Source organism: Schistocerca americana, unplaced genomic scaffold (genome assembly GCF_021461395.2).
Source record: "Schistocerca americana isolate TAMUIC-IGC-003095 unplaced genomic scaffold, iqSchAmer2.1 HiC_scaffold_36, whole genome shotgun sequence".
Lineage (NCBI taxonomy): Eukaryota > Metazoa > Arthropoda > Insecta > Orthoptera > Acrididae > Schistocerca > Schistocerca americana.
The window spans coordinates 131,314-152,538 of NW_025726082.1; the positions used below are offsets into that span (position 1 = coordinate 131,314).

The following is a 21,225-nucleotide window of genomic DNA, read 5'->3' on the forward strand; positions in this document are numbered from 1 at the left end:
ACCTTGAACTTTTAATTTCCCGCTGTTTTACACTTACTACAACAGGGCTAATTTGAATTTCCTGACATTTTTTGAATTTCCCACCATTTTACACAGCAGATGATTGGCCTATGGCGACATACAAGTGGAGGTAGAAATCTGGCAACATTGCATGACATCGTCGGAAATCAGGCAACAATAAAGACTGCACTCGTACTGGCAAAGCCATCCTACTACCATGCACGCATCCTTTTCTTTCATTGTAAAGTTTTCATAATGAGAGCAAAGAGGGAAACACGCCGCAGCAAGGAGAATCTAGCGCGGAAGGAGCACCTTGCACATCGCTATACGACAGGAGAGGTCGCAGACGGTTCAGCTGGTGCTGGCACCAACTCACAAGCGAAAGGGTTCATAAAAACCAGCTTACCGATTGATTTTACATTTACATCTATTTATTAGAATATAGCTATACGTTGTATTTGTTCCATTTAACGTATAATTAGCTTATGACATATTAGTTTTATTTCTGTGAATGCGCATGTATATGCCCATATTTTAGTATTAGATATACTATGATTGTTATAATCTTCCAGTCGAAACAACTGACGGGAGGAAGCCGTTTTTCTTTTTATTCTTACGTTGTACTACGTTACATTAAATTTAAATGGCTCTCCTCTTCCTGCTCCCTCAGTGTCAATGGTTCAATGTAACATTATTAATGTTTTGCCTCAATATTATCCTGCTGCTGTCCCCGTGTCCACCATAATACTACATTTACGAATATGGGGCCTCTTACACAAATGTAGCAGACTAAATGGTCACTTATACGACCTGTGTTGGTAATTTCCAGTCGGTAGCTTTGTATTTTAAAGTATTAAATCTGAAATTTAAATCATATCAATTGTCTGTAGTTCTCAGAGAGAGATTGTTAAATGTACATATTTGTGAAATGAGATCACCAAGCTATTGCAGATTCTCATGCCTTTATTTTAACACGCAAAGAAATTATATTGATGTTTTTATTTGTATGTGGAGACTCCAAATGGTTATTATGATTATTGGATTTTACACTATCCTTCAAATTGACACAAATAAATGACACTATATTTCAGCATAGTCACCAAGTATTTGTATACGACGGTCGGAACGTTCTATCAATCCTTCAATTCCTCGACGATAGTACTCCGCTCCTTGTTGACGGAACTATTTCAGAACTGCTGTGCAAACATCCTCATCGTTCAATAATGGTTCAAATGGCTCTGAGCACTATGGGACTTAAGTGCTAAGGTCATCAGTCCCCTAGAACCTAGAACTACTTAAACCTAATGAACCTAAGGACATCACACACATCCATGCCCGAGGCAGGATTCGAACCTGCGGCCGTAGCGGTCGCGCGGTTCCAGACTGTAGCGCCTAGAACCGCTCGGCCACTTCGGCCGGCATCCTCATCGTTGGAAAATCTCTTTCCCTCAGATGTTCTTTCAGCTTGCCAAAAGATGGAAATCGTATGTTGTAAGATCAACACAATCCGATCAGCATCTTCCTCGTCTGTGCGGCCTTCGTAAAATTGTTGGCACCGTTTCACTACGACTGGACGTGACATTGCACTTGGTCCAAACACCACCAGAATTTCACATTAATCTGTGTGCAGTCTGTACTCTTTGCTCACAATAATCGCAGTGTCCCATGTATTTAATGTTTGGGGTACCTCCCCACCTGAAGCCCCATTTCAATTTTTTTCCCTACACTGAAATTAGTTCGTATTTTGTTGAAGGTTTAACCTACCATAGAAGTGATAAATGCACAGCAATAATTTGTTACATGCGAATGAGAGGATTTCTAATCTCACTTATGATATATTGAGATTTTACTGGTTTGTATGAAAACACATATCTGTGGGAGAATGAGGTTTTATAGGTTTAGAGTAAAGCATATGATTAGTAACTGGAATCAATGCTTGCTTCTAAATGTTACGTGGCACTGAAAGAAGTGCTAAAAAGCACATGTCATCAACGGAGTTTAGTAGATTGAACTGAAATTTGGATGTGCCTGATCACAGTACAACATGAAGAACTTCATGAGACAGTGCACTATGTAAAGTGCCACACAAATTGTACTCTGCTGCCTAGTACAATGGCTGCTATAATTTCCCACTTATCTCCTGAATTAATGCACGGTGTTTGCACTTTTCATTGGTACAGTTTAATAATCTACAAATAAGATTTGCAACATAAATGGGTTCTAAACACAAAAGTAATGAATTACTTACTTCAGAATTAGCAGCTGAATTGCAAAAAACAATTCCGCTAGTGTTATCCGATTGCGCCGATTCTCAAAACCTGAAATAAAAATGGTCACTGTTAGTTTTGTGTAAAAGTTTCTGAAGAGTAATTGAGTTATTCTATTAGCCAGTCAACTAGCAAAAGAGTCCTAAGCCACATCATTCACTCATTTATATATCCAGATATTAGCATTTCATTCATAAAGAATGACGCAGTTTACTTGTAAATGCTATATTTGGTTGGTAACATTGGTTGCAGTGGACAATTTGCTCACAGACTGGTGAGCTACCACTCTCCACCTTGTTCGTTCTATAAGATTAGGACCTGGGCAGACTTGTCTGTAGAAGATGGAGGTGTCTAACTGTTTGACTTTCCTAAACACCCTTCGGTATCCAACAGATCAGTTGTTGCATCGCTGTAAAGTAAGACATCCAGAAAAAATTCAATTTCACTGTTACATCAGATAAAGGCCATTATTCCGCAACTCTAGTGGTTTTGTATAGTCAAACGATTGTACCGATTGGTGATTAGAAAACTTGCAAGGAACTTACGGTATGTGGGCTGTATGCAAATCAGGAGGAATGTAATTCTAGTCGCTCGGATACTTTTGAGCGTGATAGAACATTCTTTCCTTTTCGTGTTTAAAGACTTCATTAGTTTGGTCCTCATCATTATAGCAATCTTTGTAGCATTCTTTCGAGCTATTGTGGAGATCACATGTTCCCTCACCAGCGTAGCTGCGCCGCCAAAAGAAGCTGCGTAACACTATTTTCCTTTGTGTCTCTGTTCTTTCAAAATACTGCCTTGCATCCGATCTCTGTTTTGGTATGTCTAAAATAAATATTTATTTTCTGATTACGAATTTAATAATACTGTCAGATAAAGCACTCACGCCAGAGTAATCCGAGATTCTACATAAACTTCAGTGTACCTGCTTCTTTGGCATGTCTATGAGAACTTCATGTGGTCCATTAAAGGTATCTGGTGTGAGGTTTTTGTTCAGATGGAAGATTAAGGAGCTTTTGACACGGATTCTACACTTCTGGTGTTTTTTTATCTCAAGATGGTCCGAAATACATAAACTGGTTGTAAAATAAAAGCAGTTAAATCAGAAGCGGCCAGTGTACCAGTACATTATGAGTTCACACTGTTGCTAAAAAGAATTTCTAGCAGATACAAGCACTGGCGTCTTCTCTCATTTCATCCACATGGGTCCTCTGCCCAATAATTTGGAACTGTAGGATGGAGACATTTTATCAGCGAGGTTTCTTTATGCCACTCACTTTGCTGTTTAGCTTATTATCAACAGTAAAAGAATGGCAGAGATATTTTACGTTTCTCTCAGGCAGATTTCCAATTCAATGTCTCTGGTAAACGTGTCCTCCCTCGATTTCCTCTGCACAGATAAAGCTTCCTGTCGTTTGTAATGTATTTATGATCTCAGTTTTCTTTGTTGGAATGTTTTGAAGGAATCCATCCACGCAAGTCCACTTCCTAGTGCGTGTATTCCTGCTAATGTTATTTTCTTATGCTGGATGGAAACGTCGACTTCTTAATTGGATTTTTACTTACTGTTGCTGCTGCTGACCGGTTGACTGCTTGGTGACAGTCTCTCTCCGACCCCTGAGCTTTGCGTACTGCGGGCATATGGATACCAGGGGATGAGCGTGCGGCTGCCGGCATAGCTGATACATGTGCGGATCTCTCCTCATTGGCGCTCGCAAGATGTTGCGATGTCCCTGCCGGAGGGGGGGTAGCGTGTCCGTCACTCCTAGCAGTCGGCAGACTCGTCACCGCGAGTTTATGTGATCGGCTGGATTTCTTTCTCCTGATATATTTAGTGGATATGTTACAGTGGAGGAGGGAGCTTGTGTTCTCAAATGTTGGTGCACACAACACCTCAGATATATTTCGTGCTACTATGTATTTGTGGCAGATATTTCGTTACTTGTTTTCCATACTACTTGTGTTTGATACACAAACGTTGAAAAAATGTTTTAATACAATGAAGGATAATTGTGTGATGTTGGTGAGTGTTTTAATCGATCTATTTGACTCCTGTAATCTGTTAAACAATTAATTTGATAGGGGATATCGAAACTGCGTCAGCTCTTCCTTTAACCCAGCAACCAGTTGATACTTGGGTTTAAAATAAAAGCAGCTGAAAGACAAACATGCATTTTATACATTACTTGAAGCCTGTTGATAGTCACCTTCCAAAAATTTTTAAAGATTTTTTTTACCTGATGAGAGAATACGTAGAGGAAATATAATTTATTCCATACTGTTACATGATTTTCAGAACAAGTAACGATACTTCAGCGATGTGAAAGCGCAGGTTACCCGGGATTTTTCCTGTCTTCGAAAATAACTTGTATACAGGGTGTTACAAAAAGGTACGGCCAAACTTTCAGGAAACATTCCTCACACAGAAAGAAAGAAAATATGTTATGTGGACATGTGTCCGGAAACGCATACTTTCCATGTTAGAGCTCATTTTATTACTTCTCTTCAAATCACATTAATCATGGAATGGAAACACACAGCAACAGAACGTACCAGCGTGACTTCAAACACTTTGTTACAGGAAATGTTCAAAATGTCCTCCGTTAGCGAGGATACATGCATCCACCCTCCGTCGCATGGAATCCCTGATGCGCTGATGCAGCCCTGGAGAATGGCGTATTGTATCACATCCGTCCGTCCGCAACTCGTGGTCGTGCGGTAGCGTTCTCGCTTCCCGCGCCCGGGTTCCCGGGTTCGATTCCCGGCGGGGTCAGGGGTTTTCTCTGCCTCGTGATGACTGCGTGTTGTGCGATGTCTTTAGGTTAGTTAGGTTTAAGTAGTTCTAAGTTCTAGGGGACTGATGACCATAGATGTTGAGTCCCACAGTGCTCAGAGCCAAGGATTTTATCACAACCGTCCACAATACGAGCACGAAGAGTCTCTACATTTGGTACCGAGGTTGCGTAGACAAGAGCTTTCAAATGTCCCCATAAATGAAAGTTAAGAGGGTTGAGGTCAGGAGAGCGTGGAGGCCATGGAATTGGTCCGCCTCTACCGATCCATCGGTCACCGAATCTGTTGTTGAGAAGCGTACGAACACTTCGACTGAAATGAGCAGGAGCTCCATCGTGCATGAACCATATGTTGTGTCGTACTTGTAAAGGCACATGTTCTCGCAGCACAGGCAGAGTATCCCGTATGAAATCATGATAACGTGCTCCATTGAGCGTAGGTGGAAGAACATGGGGCCCAATCAAGACATCACCAACAATGCCTGCCCAAACGTTCACAGAAAATCTGTGTTGATGACTTGATTGCACAAGTGCACCGAAGTCAACATTACCTTCCTTCAATTGGGCCAACTGGCGGTGAATCGAGGAAGTACAGTACATACTGACGAAACTAAAATTAGCTCTAACATGGAAATTAAGCGTTTCCGGACACATGTCCTCATAACATCTTTTCTTTATTTGTGTGTGAGGAATGTTTCCTGAAAGTTTGGCAGTACCTTTTTGTAACACCCTGTATAAGGGAGAAACTTACATTTAGCATGAGAAATTCGAGGTGTATGGTAAGCAACATCGCTGTCTCGGATTGGATAAAATGGATTTTTTTTAAAAAAGGGGGTCTATGTTGGGGTGGAATCGGTTAGAACTACTGTATACATCCAAGCTTCAGCTGTCTGACCCACAGTGTGCCGCGGCGGGAGTGATCACGAGGAGTTGGCGACCGAAGTCACGGATTAGCTCAGCCTGTGATGAACGGTTAGAATGCGCCAACCTGTCTGCTCCTGTCCGCAGTAGCGGGGGCTAGAGAAATGACTGGTGTTCTGCGCGAGCGGCAACAGAAGCAGATGTGTGTGTTGTGTGAGAAGGTTCAAAATGATGGGTTTTTGCGTTAGATGATTACTGCATCCATGTAACTTGGTCGGTTGACTGCTTAGTGACAGTCTGCCTCCGACCTCTGAGCATTCGGTGTGGCAGGCATGTGGATGCTAGCGGATGGGTGTGCAGCTGCCACCATAGCCGACGTGTGCGCGGGTCTCTCCTCAGCAACACTCACGAGATGATACAATGTCCCTGCCAGTGGCAGATGGCGTGACCGCGGCTTCTGGCAGTCGCCGGACGGCGCGCTGCTTGAAATCGCAAGTTTATGTGATCGCTTGGATTTTTATCACCTGATATATTCATTGGAAACGTTGCATTGGAGAGGGTGCTTGTGTTCTCAAATGTCAGTGCATACAAGACCTCAGATATATTTTGAGCTACTATCTATTTGTGGCAGAAATTTCACTACTTGATTTGCATTATGTTTGTATGTTGATAGTCAAATGTTGAATAAATGTTTTACTGTGAGGAAGCATCATCGTAAGTTGGTAGTGAGTGTTTTAGATCAACTGTTTGACTCCTGTAAATTATTAAACAATTAATTTGATAGGGTAGGGTAAATGGACTAATTTTGATATCGAAATTGCGTTAGCTCTCCGTTTGCCACCTGCATTAGCCAATAGGAACACATTATTCTGAGGAGAGTTGAAAACCTTCGTCTGCGTATTTGGAGATGTTGGTTCACACAGACAAACAGGAAGGGTCTTGAGCGACATAGAGACAGGTAGTGAATCTGAAATTTCCCGATCAACAGAATGCCGCCAGCTGATGCTTTGGTTTGGAGCCGTAAGATCAGAGGAGGTCGATATCTGGTCTGTGATTGTTGGTATTTAGTATCATGATGTTTACTTAGGGGAAAAAAATTAAAATTTGTGGTAAGTTCTATGGGACCAAAATGCTGAGGTCATGCGTCCCTAGGCTTACACACTACTTACTCTAACTTAAACTAACTTACGCTAAGGAGAACACACACACCCATGCCCGAAGGAGGAGTGGAACCTATACCGCGCGGCATGTAATTAGGATACCGGGCAGTTTTCGATCTTCATGGAGGCGTCCAGACGATAGACGCACATGCGGGAGACCCCAAACAGTGGTTGCTTTACCGCACTTCATTCCATTCCTTGGCGCTTACAGTTGTCATGTCATGGGATGTGGGGGTGGGATGCAGATGAGAGCCCTACCCGAGCGAGTGAGCTTTATCTCCCACAAACTGATTAAATAAATAATGTGCATCAATATTTTATTGACACTGATTTGAATTTCGTGTCGTGGGATTCTTCCTCTCCAGCACAGGGTGAGTCTTTTTCCCAACAATTTTTTCTGGGAGGGATTGAGGGCTGAGACGTCCTCTGGTGGTGGCATTGTGCGTTATCTCAGTCGATCCCTGCATGTCAAGGTGAGCACACACTCGAAAATTTACCAACGAGGCACATCTCCTATCTGCAGCAGTGTAGTTATGTAATTCGGACATGTAGTTGCTGTAGGTGAGCTTTTCCCGCCAAATAAAAAGATTCGACCCCTGAAAACAGAATTTTATAAATTTTCAGTATTTCCTTTGCTATGTAACTGAATTTCCTGCCGTGAGATTCTTCCTCTCCAAGACAGACTGGCTTCTTTGCATGCCAGTTTCCATATGGGGGAAGGAACAAGGTGGGGTGTGGAGTGGGAGTGCTGTAAGGATTTCCAAGGAGGGAATAATTCATTTTTCGATTTAGTTAATTGGTCAGTTAATCTGATATAAAAAGTGTGTGTGTGTATCAGAGAGGGGGAGGAGGGAGGGCTGGAGGTTTACAGAGGGGTGGGGAAGGAGGAAAGGGAGGAGGACGGCTTTCTCAGAAGGATTGATTATCCCCAGAGATTCATAAGTCAACCCCAAGGGGTCACAAACCACTTAGCAGAAAATTAGGTTAAGGGGTGGGGGAGGGGATCATAAATCACTCAAGGCTGCCCTTGAATGTATGCAGTCAGCACTAACAAAGTGTGCCAGAACGAAGTTCATCCCACTGCTGTCAGGCTGTATGGTGGGTGGCAGTCAGGCTGGTATCTTACCTTGTCAGTGGTGTCTCTAGGCACGTCTTCACTGGCCATCAAGAGGACATGCAACAACTCTATCAGTCAATGCCAAGCCGAATAACTGCTTGCATAAGGGCCAGAGGTGGACCAACACGTTATTGACTTTCTCAGTTTGTGAACCTTTTTCTCTCATCCAGTTTTTTTCTAAAAAACTGCAATCATTTATTTGCAGTGTAGGTTTCCGCATGCTAGAGCTTGAAAAGACATGAAAACTTTTATGTTGCACCAGCAGTCGAACCCAGACGGCCGCCTTACAAGGAGGCCTTGAGGAGTTTGAAATATTGAGTAAACAACGAATTGATGGAACTGTATCGTCAGGAAGGGATCAAATCCCGCGAATGGGAAGATCCGAGTTCTAATCTCAGTCCAGAACCAATATATTCAACAAATGAAGCTCAAATAAAAGTTTAAATAAGTGCTCTATGACCTTACATGGCGTTTGATTCATAATTCGAATCAAGTTAATGTGTGTTACAAAGCTTGCTGGTGACAGACTTTGTACAAGTCGCCATTTCCGCCTCTGTCGGGGCTTAACCTAATCTCTAGTTGGTAGCGAAGGGATATCATGTTTAAAGCAGTGGCGAAGCTCTTCAGAGGCTTAGCCTACCAAAAATTTGAAAAAATCTTACAGGTAGAATACAACAAGGCATTGAAAATAGTGTAAGTTTGTTTTGTATGTTACCATAGTTTCATTCGATCCTTCCGTGAGATGAGAATTCACTGAGTTATGCATGCTATACACTTTAACAGTTTACTGGAGGCTTGTACATATAGCTTCTTCTTTCTACGCAACAGCTGGCGGGGCAGCAGGCAGTCATGTGTGTCGTAAGGAAATTTGTGTTATTTCGCCCTCTTTTCAGTCCTCGTTTAACAAAACTTGAACTTGTGTGTCGTAGCAGTCGCTGTCACTATGGGATGTTTATATTTTTGTTTACTCGTTTTTGATTATGATTGAGGAAAGCATAAGGCTGGCTAGCTATGTAGGAAGGTTTCAGTTTGCCTTGCTGAAAAGCGAGTGGGCTGAGTGGCTACGTAGCGATTCCGGCGTGACCACAGGAGGTCTGTCACAAGGGCTCTAATGGAAGGAGACCAGATACATAGGTGCTGATTTTCGCAGAAGTGTCTATAGTAAGCTCCTGGCTGTCCATGTTGGCTACTAATACAGTTTTCTTCTTTGAAAGGAGTTACCGACTAGCCCCCACAGAGCTGCCATGTGTGACGAATTCACACAGAAGAGAACGATATGGCGCCGCTAGCCTACCGTGGGATAACTCGTTGCCTTCCCTCCAAAATGGGATTGTCCAGTCATGTAAATCTTGTCCAACATCGTGCTTTGGCGCGAAGGACTCGTCCAGTGAACGGAATCTGGCTAGGAGTCAATATCAACCTTCTGCATATTAAAATGCATTCAGTGAGCCATGAAATGTAAATTTGTATAGGGCTCCCTGTATTCTGGAGAAGAAAGCGTAATTCTCGCTGCTCATTGTGGCAATACCTGGAGATCCTCCCCTCCAGACTGAGTTTTTCGACAGGCAGACAGTTAGGAGGAGACGAGGATTCAGTTTCGCAACTAGCCGTGGAGAGGTCGTCTGGACCTGTCCTGACATCGGAGGCAGCTATTCTTGGCCACCATCTAAGCCATTTTGCATCCCGTGCTGATCTGTGCATTGGGGCACATGTTCGCTCAGTTCTAAGCAAATTCCGCAATTGGCGCTGTCCGTTATCTGGGAAGCTGGCAATTTGCAGCGAACTTAGGTTGCTTGATTATTCTTCTTGTTTCGCGACTCTTGAACTCGACTGCTTTGCATCTGCGAGCTGTGCAGATTACTAAAGTTTGCTGCATTTACCAAGCAATATCCTACTTCGATTTAACGTATCCTCCAATGTGTTGGGGGTGCATTAAGATACAGATAAGCTTTTAGTGAGCCGCAGTTTGCCGTTAATGTTCTGGGAACTGATTTTTCTTACGATAGTTAACTGCTTAATAATTATTTTCTTTGGTTCATGTAGACGACCCGTAAATAATAATTATAATTAGTTACGTGTATATATAATTTGTTCTTTTACTGTGATGGTATTTTCGTTGAAATACAGGTGCCCATGCTTCGGAGATTTTGATTAATTTCTTTAAATTAATGCATAACGAGCATTGCACTCATCCGTCTAGCATTTTGGTTTGGAGGTCGTAAGAGAAGTAGGCAGAGAGCACCCACAACTGCCGAGCCCCAGCACTATCTCACTAGAACGCTATCAGCCGAACACCGTAAAAGGGTTAAATTTCACTTATTTCAGTAGAATAGTTCGCGAGTGTATATGATGGCTTGTGAAGAGAGAACACATGTATCTTTATTTCGATAATTAGGTGACAACCCAGCTGCAGACTGGACTTAAGAAATCAAGTGCTCTTTTAAATTTACGCCATTCACACCAAACTTAGACATTAAAATAGTTGATGGGAAACACAACAGCAGAATTTCAATTTTCTTAGTATAAAAAGTATCCTTGGCTTGCAGGTTGCTCTCTAACAAATAAATTATATTGCTACACATATGTTTTGTTTAGATAGTCTGGGACTGAAAAAGAATGGATGTCAGCTTCTTTTGGAGTATGTGTGACAAAAAAAATTTGACAGAAAAGCCAAGAAACACCAGAATTCAAGTAGGCATCTTCACAACCAAAAGAGTTTCTAGTTGTTGGGCCATGGACAAACTGAGCATTCAGTTTCTGAAGGATCCAAACATCTAGCCATAAAACATAATGCGCTGTGAAACAAAATAGATTCGTAATTGAGAGCTTTACTGATGTTGTTTGTCTCTTGGGCAAGCCAGAACTTGCATTCAGAGGACAATTTGAAGATGGAAGTTCCGACGACAAAGGGAATTACTTTCAACTATTGTAACTTTTGTCCGTAAAGGAACAGTTTATTCGTGATAACTTGAAGAGCACTTCAGGCTTCAAAGGAAAATCAAACACAATTCAAAACGAATTAGTTAAATCGGTTATCGATGTCATTAACAACCGTATTAAAAAAAAGTTACAGTCGTGTGAGTATGTTGGAGTGTAGGCCGATGAAACCATGGAGGTTTCTCGTAAGCCTGAAATGAATATTATTCTCAGGTTTTGTATACAAGATGGTCACACAGAAAGATTTATTGGTCTTCACAATGTTTCTATTGACAAAACTGCTCAGGTTTTATCACCAATTGTACTCAATGCACTTGATTTTGGGGACAAAATAGTGAGCCATACATATGAGACCACAACTCTTAGAAAGTAAAGGATTCAGAATGCCTCAAACGTGTACAACATGCCGGAATTTCATTCACGAGCTGTTTACACAATATATCTTAAATACCATGAGTTGAAATACATTTTACAAAAAATAAACACAGATGATGAAGACTGGGTTGCAGAATCGTTCAACAGTGCTTCTGGCTTGCTTATCATTCTTAATGAAACTCAATTCCTTTTCCCACTTTGCCTTACAAAGAAATATTTGTATATTTTGACCATCTCTACGAACTTCTTCAACACAAAACTGCATGGTATTAGTATGTGCAGTGCTGACACAAAGAAGACCATCAGATTGGTAAATGATATGAGGTCAGAAAAAAAGAGTTACCTCATGTACTGAAAGCTGTAACAAGAAATTTCACAGTGAAATAAGTGCTACTGAGCCTTACTTCCAGTCTCTTTTGATGTTACCTGATAAGGTCTTCGACAGCATGACAGTGCAAATGGACATGCGTTCTGGAGATCTTCAGAATATTCAGTTTGTAGCGTTCCTTGATAAGAAACAGTTTGTAAATTATAATTAAAATTTCCCAACAATCAAACTGAACGGCCATCTCACAACTAACCCATTCTTTAACAAAGAACGACTGGAAAATGAGTCAGGAAATATTTATACTGACAAACATAAATATTCATCAACTGCAGATTTTCTTATATTCACAATGGACAGTGATCTTCAAACTATTTATAACAAAGTAACAAAACTTGTCAAATTTATTCTTACATTCCGCGTCTCTACAGCATCTCCTGAAAGAGGTATGAGACCCTTAAGAGAATTAGAAATTGTCTACAGATTTCAATGACAAATGATCGGTTAAATTCTCTTTGCATAGTTGCCATAGAGAAAAACCTGGGCAAACAACTTAAAAGTGATCAGAAATTTAAAGATAACGTGGTTGATAGATTTTATACCAAGAAGAGTAGACGCTTCGTTCTCCCGTGTAAAAATATATAAGGTAAGCCTACCCACAATTAACGCATTAGCTTCGTTACTGGTTTAAAGTGATTTTGGTACCACGGAGCAGTTGTACGATCTTCACATTGCGGAATCAGAGCTGAATAGAATTTGTTTGTGTCTATTAAAAACAATTGCCTCAAGTCAGACTTTAGATGCACCAACTTACCATCAAATCACCAGACCACCGAACTCCGCAGGTGACAGGATCATGATTTTGTCGACTCTGAAATCAGGAAATGAGTTTTGCTACTTGGGCAGAAAATAACTGATGATGGCCGAAGTAGAGAGGATGCACAGTATAGACTAGCAATGGTAAGGAAAGCGTTTCTGAAGAAGAGAAATGTGTTAACATCGAATATTGATTTAAGCGTTAGGAAATTTTTTTTAAGTTATTTGCCTGGTGTGTAGTCTTCTATGGAAGTGAAACATGGACAATAAACGAATCAGACAAGGAGATAATAGATGCTTCTGAAACGCGGTGCTACAGAAGAATACTGAAGATTGGATGGGTAAATCAGGTAGCTAATCTAAATAGTATTGGGGAGAAAAGATACTTATGGCACAACTTGACTAAAAGAAGGGATCTGTTCATATTTTGAAACATCGAGGCATCATTAGTTTTATATTGGAAGGAAGTGTGTGGGGGAGGGGGGTAAGAGTTATAGAGGAAGACCAGGAGATGAATCCAGTAAGCAGGTCCAAAAAGATGTAGTTTGAAGTAGTTATTCGGGTATGATGAGCCATGTACAGGTTAGGATAACATGTAGAGCTGCACCAACCAGTCTTCGAACTGAAGAACATAATAACACCAAAGATATGGGACTATGCTGTGGTTGTGTGTGGTATAGAAAATTATTGATGCCGTTCACACTCTGTTTGCATGTAGCAGTAATAATTAGGCTGACAACGAACGCTGTTAAAGAATCTTGGTAGTTTGACTTGACGAATCACCAGCACGTGGATAGTCTTCACACATTCCAGCACTATCAATGCATCTGCACCGTCGCATTCGTAGCCCAAATTTTGCTGTGAGTCGTTGTGTATAAATGCAAATACGGGCTACTTTCCTAAATTTCCTTTTATTTAAAGACTTGCTGTTATCGAGCCATGCATTAGAAAGATTTTTAAGTTATTTTCTTATTTACTTTTAGCGTAGCAGTCTTTTCTAACAATTACTCTTCGTTTTCCTCATATCAATAGTCTGATAACAAAAATAAAATTATGACAGCTATGACGCGGGTGGCCGTCCTGTTAATTTCACCTGCTCATAATGTATGGTCTTTCGGTTGTCTTATACACATTTGCTTACAAGTATCGCATTTCAGGTCTCTGATAACATGGCGGCTGTTTCCGCTGCATCTTTGAAGCTCTAGCTTTACTCCAGGATTGCTACCCCACTCAAGAAACACATCGGCTCTAGAAACGAATCCCTTCTGCACAGAGGATGATTATGATCTGGAAACAATTTAGAATATCCTGTGAGAGTGGAGTTGCTTCCTAGAGTGACACAGATTTAACCCACTAAATTCACTTGATATTTTCTTGGTGCTCTGAACGGTTTTCACTTATGATGTGTCATGTAACTATCAAATGCGTACTTTTAGTCCAGGAATGTCATTCCACGTGGACACTACAACTAATTTTGACTTTTCCTTACGAATTATCTGTCCTAGCCATCACTAGTACAATGAGGGAGCACTAAACGCCGCAAATAGCTCACTAGATCTGTGGAGACGTCATTGCGCTGTAAAGCTATGGCTGTGTTGGTTCCACGTTTCAATGTCAGGGGAGACCAGCGTTTCATCTCTTACGGGACAGAGCTACAGCCATTGGAATTCCTGAGTTGGACAAATAATCTTCTCAAAACGATCCTATATGAAGCGAGAAAACAATTTCCTAGCGCGACTCCTTCTATAGCACTTATCTCTTACACGGCACAAATGTTTGAGCTTCCTCCACAGCCTTCACTCCTCCATTAAATGCAAACGGAACAAAATGTCACAACTGTTAAATTATTTTCCGTTTAAAGTTCCGTTTCCTTACCCATAACAAACACTATCCACAACATTTAAATATGCAACGTTCAAGATGTCGTCACCAGAACAAAACTGGAACTTCAAACAACAAATGACAATTGTAAATACAATTAGAGCAACCTGCGTACCAACACAACAAATAAAATTGCCAAGAATATATGCACCAACCACGTTGTTTCGGGGAAATTTTGCCAGAAACTGTAGATTACATACTCAGTATTGGCTGTGAGCACTATGGGACTTCCTGCTTAGGTCATCAGTCCCCTAAAACTTAGAACTACTTAAACCTAACTCACCTAAGGACATCACACACATCCATGCCCGAGGCAGGATTCGAACCTGCGACCGAATCGGTCGCGCGGTTGCAGACTGTAGCGCCTAGAACCGCTCGGCCACTCCAGCCGGCTACTCAGTATTCCCCACGTCATATGATGTGTGAGCACTGGTTGCAACATAGTTGTTACTGCATGGGGTACACTCAGTTTATAGACACTATTTCACGTTTAAAACCAAACTACGGTTTTAACGAATCTTCTGCTTGCCAATGCGAGTACAAAAACATCCGTTGTAGCTAAAAGGCTACGGTAAAATGCGTCGAGATCGCCTGGGCTAACACTGGATAGCCGGCTATCGTCTGGCAGTCGTATGACGATGGGGCAGAGATTGTTCTGATAAAGACAAACAGCCACGAGCTCATTTACGGAAATTTTTTGCACGATTTTTCTATTACTGGCACTTTAGAAAATGAAGAAGATTATCTCTGATCTTCCCACAAAGCGATACTGTTAGAAGAGAGAAGAGATGACGTTTACTAAATTACAGAAAAATGGGGTTCACTTATTTAGTATTTCGTTTGCGCTGCGCGGCGTTTACGGCCAACAGCTTGTGCAGCAGGGAAGCCCAATGGAAGGCAACACTTCTTGTGGAAACTTTAAGAGCTACGATAATGGCATTAGTGCGATTTTATTTCAGTGATTACAAAATGAAGTCAAATATAATCACTGGTTAGGCAAGGCAGCTGGTTAATGGCGATTCAGTCGAACAAGGCAATGAGTGTATGAACGGGCTGTAAGCCACTCCAGGCAGTCAGGGAATCAGAATTCTCATCAACTGTGGCACCTCTGTGGTACGACATAGTCATGTCCCAGCTGCCAGTAGAGCTACACTAAATGATCAAAAGTATCCGGACACCTGTCTGAAAATGACTTACAAGTTCGTGGCGCCCTCCATCGGTATTGCGGGAATTCAATATGGTGTTGGCCCACCCTTAGCCTTGATGACAGCTTCCACTCCCGCAGGCATACGTTCAGTCAGGTGCTGGAAGGTTTCTTGGGGAATGGCAGCCCATTCGTCACGGAGTGCTGCACTCAGGAGAGGTATCGATGTCGGTCGGTGAGGCCTGGCACGAAGCCGGCGTTCCAAAACATCCCAAAGGTGTTTTGTAGGTGTCGGGTCAGGACTCTGTGCAGGCCAGTCAATTACAGGGATGTTATTGTCGTGTAACCACTCCGCTACAGGCTATGCATTATGAACAGGTGCTCGATAGTGCTGAAAGATGCAATCGCCATCCCCAAATTGCTCTTCAGTAGTGGGAAGCAAGAAGGTGATTAAAACATCAACATAGGCCTCTGCTGTGATAGTGCCACGCGAAACAACAAGAGGTGTAAACCCCCGCCATGAAAAACACGAGCACGCCATAACACCACCACCTCCGAATTTTACTGTTGGCACTACACATGCTGGCAGATGACGTTCACCGGGCATTCGCGATACCCACACCCTGACACAGGATCGCCACGTTGTGTACCGTGATTCGTCACTCCACACAACGTTTTTCCACTATTCAATCGTCCAATGTTTACGCTCCTTACACCAAGCGAAGCGTCGTTTGGCATTTACCGGTGTGATGTGTGGCTTATGAGCAGCCGCTCGACCATGAAATCCAAGTTTTCACACCTACCCGCCTAACTGTCATAGTACTTGCACTTGATCCTGATGCAGTTTTGGAATTCCTGTGTAATAGTCTAGATAAATGTTTGCCTATTACACATTATGACTCTCTTCAACTGTCGGCGGTCTCTGTCAGTCAACAGACGAGGTCGGCCTGTACGCTTTTGTGCTGTACGTGTCCCTTCACGTTACCACTTCACTATCACATCGGAAACAGTGGACCTAGGGATGTTTAGGAGTGTGGAAATCTCGCTTACAGACGTATGACACAAGTTACACCCAATCACCTGACCACGTTCGATGTCCGTGAGTGCCGCGGAGTGCTCAGTTGTGCTCTCTCACGATGTCTAATGACAATTGAGGTCGCTGATACGGAGTAGCTGGCAGTAGGTGGCAGCACAATGCACCTAATATGGAAAACGTATGTTTTTGGGGGTGTCCAGATACTTTTGATCACATAGTGTTTGTGGTCTGGCGGGTTGTGTTATGTCGGTATACGTAAGGTCTAGGTTCGAGTCCCACTTTAGACGACAGATTTTAATAGGCACAAACTAATCCTATTCGCCTCTGTCTCCGCATGTGAAAACGTACGATTTCCCTTCCGAATTCACATTACAACATTATGTTCCTTCGCTATCGATAGAGGCGGAAGTGGCGGCATATAATATAAAGTCTGTCATTAGTAACCTTTCTTACACTAGCGATTTTATTTTAGTTAAAGAACCACTTTATAAGGGGACAGAGCATTTCTTAAATCTTTTGTTTGAGGTTTAAGTGTTGAATATATTGGATCTGCACCGGAATTAGAAGTTGGATATTCCTGTTCGCGGTATTTGACTCTTTCGTGACTATATGCTTCCTTCAATTCGTTGTTTGCTTAAGATTGCAGCCTCCTCAAGGCCTCCACGTAAGGTGCGTGTCGAGGTTCGGATCCTGCTCCGGCACAAATGTTTTCATCGTGTCTTTTCAAGTTCTACCATGAGCACATGTAACTGCTGGCTGGAAAGTACTTTTGATTTTCAATGTCTCACCATTCGTTTTCAAAAATAACTATATGTGACGCTTTCGACTCCCCATGGGATCCAGAACCTTTCGTTACATAATTTCAAGTTCAAATATGTCATTCCATACTACCGGTGAAAAAGAATTCGATAGTTAACGTCACTTCGTGTATAGTCACTGACGATTTGTGCCGGATTCCATTCCCAATCAGAACTGAACTCTTCATAACGTTGTTTCTAGTTCAAACATGCGCACATCTCAATATTGGTGAAAGCTATATTTAATGTTCATTCGTAGCTAGAAAACTGCAGCCACAGGTACCGGGTATCGATGTCGGGAAGGCAGAAATTATTCATTTGTCTCGTCGTTTCAGTTACACACATCTCGCTCCTGGTGGGAAAATTCGATATCTGACATTTAATTTTGCTTAGTTAACAAATCGGTTAGGTGTTTGGTTCGAATCTTCGTGCGGCACAAATATTTCTCACGTCATTTCAAGTTTTTTACCCGTGAATCAAATCATATTTAATATCCTTAGTGATTAGTTAACAGGGACAATAGTTGCTGGACAAGAGTCAGGACCATTACAAAAATTTTCCTTATGTAATATCAGTTTCATATTTGCTAACTAATGCGGTATATCACGTCTCTTTATGCCTAGTCAGATATGAAAGTCAGTCTTGTGTTCAAGTCTTGGTCAGGTACTGAAGCGTTGCTTAGTTAACATTGCATACAGTTGGTAGGTTTTAATCCAGATCCAGAACAATGCAGTTCGCCATGTAATGTAAAGTGAGGCAATCATACCACAAACGTACCAGGCTGAAGATACCCGTTTGGTAAAACATTTGTGTCGTGCTGCGTGAACAAGTCGGTAACTGCCTCCTGCACATCCTCGTCGCCGCGCGGGATTAGCCGAGCAGTCTAGGGCGCTGCAGTCATGGACTTTGCATGCATGAGGAAAGACCGGAACTGTATGCCGGGTGCTCGAGTGTCCCCCATTCGAGTTGACATAACTTCTGCTTTATGACATTCGCGATATGGGCGTGTTGTATCGAATCACGACCAGCGCTGAATTTGGCTGACTATTCCACAACGGTGGTTTTCGACAGACATGCTGCCACAAATGCGATGGATATCTACCGGTGTTTGTGCTTCGGCAGCAAAGAAAGCACTAATAAACAGCACGTTGGTCCCGTTTGTACGCATTTGATAATAACGTCGCCATATTTCACATTTCCACATTTATCGCACGCACGTCGGAAAGAAATGAATACCACACTAATCCCTTTCCTACATATCAGCGCTTATATATCCGCATCGAAGTCGCGATACGTTGCATACACGCTGCAGCAACACCCTCTAATGGAAAGTTTCTAATCTCCCCTTATTGTATAAGGGACATTCAAAAGAAACCCGGTCACTAGTGTAAAGTAACGGTAACGCTCAAAAATGTAGTTATACGCAGTACACTTTCTGAAAAATGGTCACCAAAACTGTTGGTACATTTATCCCATTGCGTCGCTAGCCAGTCGATTCCATCCTTGAAGAAGATAGTAGCCTGCTGCCGGATCCAGGCCTGAACCCTGCCACACACTTCGTCGTCCGTTGCAAATCGATTCCGCTAATAGCTTGTTTTAGAGATCAAAACAGATGAAAGTCACGCGGTGAAAGGTCGGGACTGTACGGTGGATGTTCCAGCGTTTTCCGCCGAAACTACTGCAATATCGTCTTCACCACATTGGCCATGTTTGGGTAGGCATTATCAAGCAGGAGGATAACGCCATTGGACAACATGCCTCGGCGTTTCGACTTGATGGTTCGTCTAAGGTTCTGTAAAGTGGCTTGATAACGCTGGGTATTGATGGTGGTTGCCCGTTTCAGGAACTCGACGAACCGTGGGCCCAGTGACTCACGCCCCTGAAGGACTCGTTTGCGCCATTCCACAACACCTGAACGACTCAGACTGTACTCACCGTACACAGCCTTCATCCGTCGATACATTTCACGGCCGCCAAAAATCGAATAACTCCTCGTTCTTCCTGCTTACTCGCCCGCATGTTCGGTAGCGGACGTTAACTTGCGTGATCACCTTCTCTCTGACGTGAAACCACACTGGCGTTATGCAACATCAAACTGTGCGCACGCGTCAGTCTCTCTAACAATAGATGGAGCCACCATACTCGCAGTTACGTGGCGCCACCTTACGTGTAAGGCAAAGGTAGACGCACTAATCAGGTTTCATTTGAATGAACCTCATACATCATCATAGCTTATTCACGCGAGGAGCGACAGGTGCCTCAGAGGTGCCAAATCGCAGCTGTTGCACCTTAGCAGCCGCGCATCCCAGTGTCCTGAAGCACAAATTCGGTATTATACGGCTTTGTACCGTTTTCGCATTCCAGTCGGTTAAGCGAGACCCACACTCAATGTGACACAGCGTTCTGCAGGCGCAGTGCCAGGTGGTCGCTGGTGTCAGGTGAGGACCGCCAGTCTTCTACAAATGTAAACTCATGTTGTAAATGCTGTTCATTTTTGGAACACAACATACGACCAGCTTAAAGACAGAAGTAATGACACTATCTGCAAAACCTGACCATCATTTTGCAGTACAATGCTCAAGCACGTACAGTGCAAGCTGTTACTGATTTGTTTGACTGATGGGGCTGCTAAGTGCTATACCGCCTACTGCACTCCCCTGACTTAAGCCCTCGCGAGTTCAACTCGATTTCTAAACTGAAGGAAACACTTCACGGCATTCGCTCCAGAACTGCTACAAATTCGTCGGGCAATAGACCGCGCCGCTCGAACTGTCAACACAACTGGCACTGCCAAGAGTATACTACGACTTCCACGTCACTGGCAACGGGTTATACGCAATGCTGGTGACTACTTTGAAGGTAAGTAAAACTTTGAAACACATATCTATTTTGTACGAGCTGTAAATAAATAGTTGCCATTATTAAAGTTCCAATCTTCGTATAATACCTCACTGCACTCGCCTTGACCTCTAGTGAAACTGGACCATGCGGCATGCTTTTTGTGATGGAGGGTATTGATTACTTCACAGGCATCAATAGATCATTTTGCATACTGTGGAGGCTGAGTTCACTAACTTTGTCTTGGGTCATAGAATTTCACAGATAGCTCTTTATGAGTGTGAGCTTCAAAAATAAGTGTTCAGTCGAAGAAACAGCAACAGGAATAGTTAAAAACAGTTAAAATTTTGTGCATTAATATGGAACGTTACAGCTACGATTGAATCGACTGTAACTAATTGTTTTGTTAAGCAGCTTCCGAGGTTAATGAGGCTGTTTTTTTCAGAGCTTTTTTGATCTGGGAATTTAATGGATAAATCCTCCTCATATTCATTTTGAAGATTTACAACTGCATGGTGAATCTCTTCGTCGGAAGAAGAATTAATAAGTTTTGGGAAAATAATTTTGAAGAAATGGTTAACATTTGCATACCCTCAAATCTGTCCTTTTACTTGATTACAATGATGTCCAAACAGTCATTAAAATGTCCCATTTCTTTGCCAATGATTTAGCCGATGACATTGCTTCTTAAGTATTGTGTCGATAGCAAGATAAATTATCAGCTGCATCTGAACAAGAGAACACGCTTTATCAGGCTCTACATTCTCCGAATGAATAATTTGAGATGCTAAATTGCAAAGCTTTGATTGCAGCGCTATCTGAAAAATGAATTCTCATTTCTCTTTCTGGTTTTTTCAAACAACGGTTTGTACTCTCTCT

At 42.3% G+C, this 21,225-nt stretch overlaps 1 long non-coding RNA gene across 1 annotated transcript in view; it reads right to left on the reverse strand.

The window, feature by feature from the left end:
• LOC124580840 overlaps positions 1-19,532 on the reverse strand; it is a 112,323-nt gene extending 92,791 nt beyond the window's left edge. Inside the window, exons 1-2 of the long non-coding RNA XR_006973354.1 lie at positions 19,444-19,532; positions 2,249-2,318 (exon numbers count right to left, since the gene is read on the reverse strand). This is a non-coding gene — a long non-coding RNA (uncharacterized LOC124580840). The remainder of the gene's footprint in view (positions 1-2,248; positions 2,319-19,443) is intronic.
• Between the last annotated feature and the right edge of the window lie 1,693 nt (positions 19,533-21,225).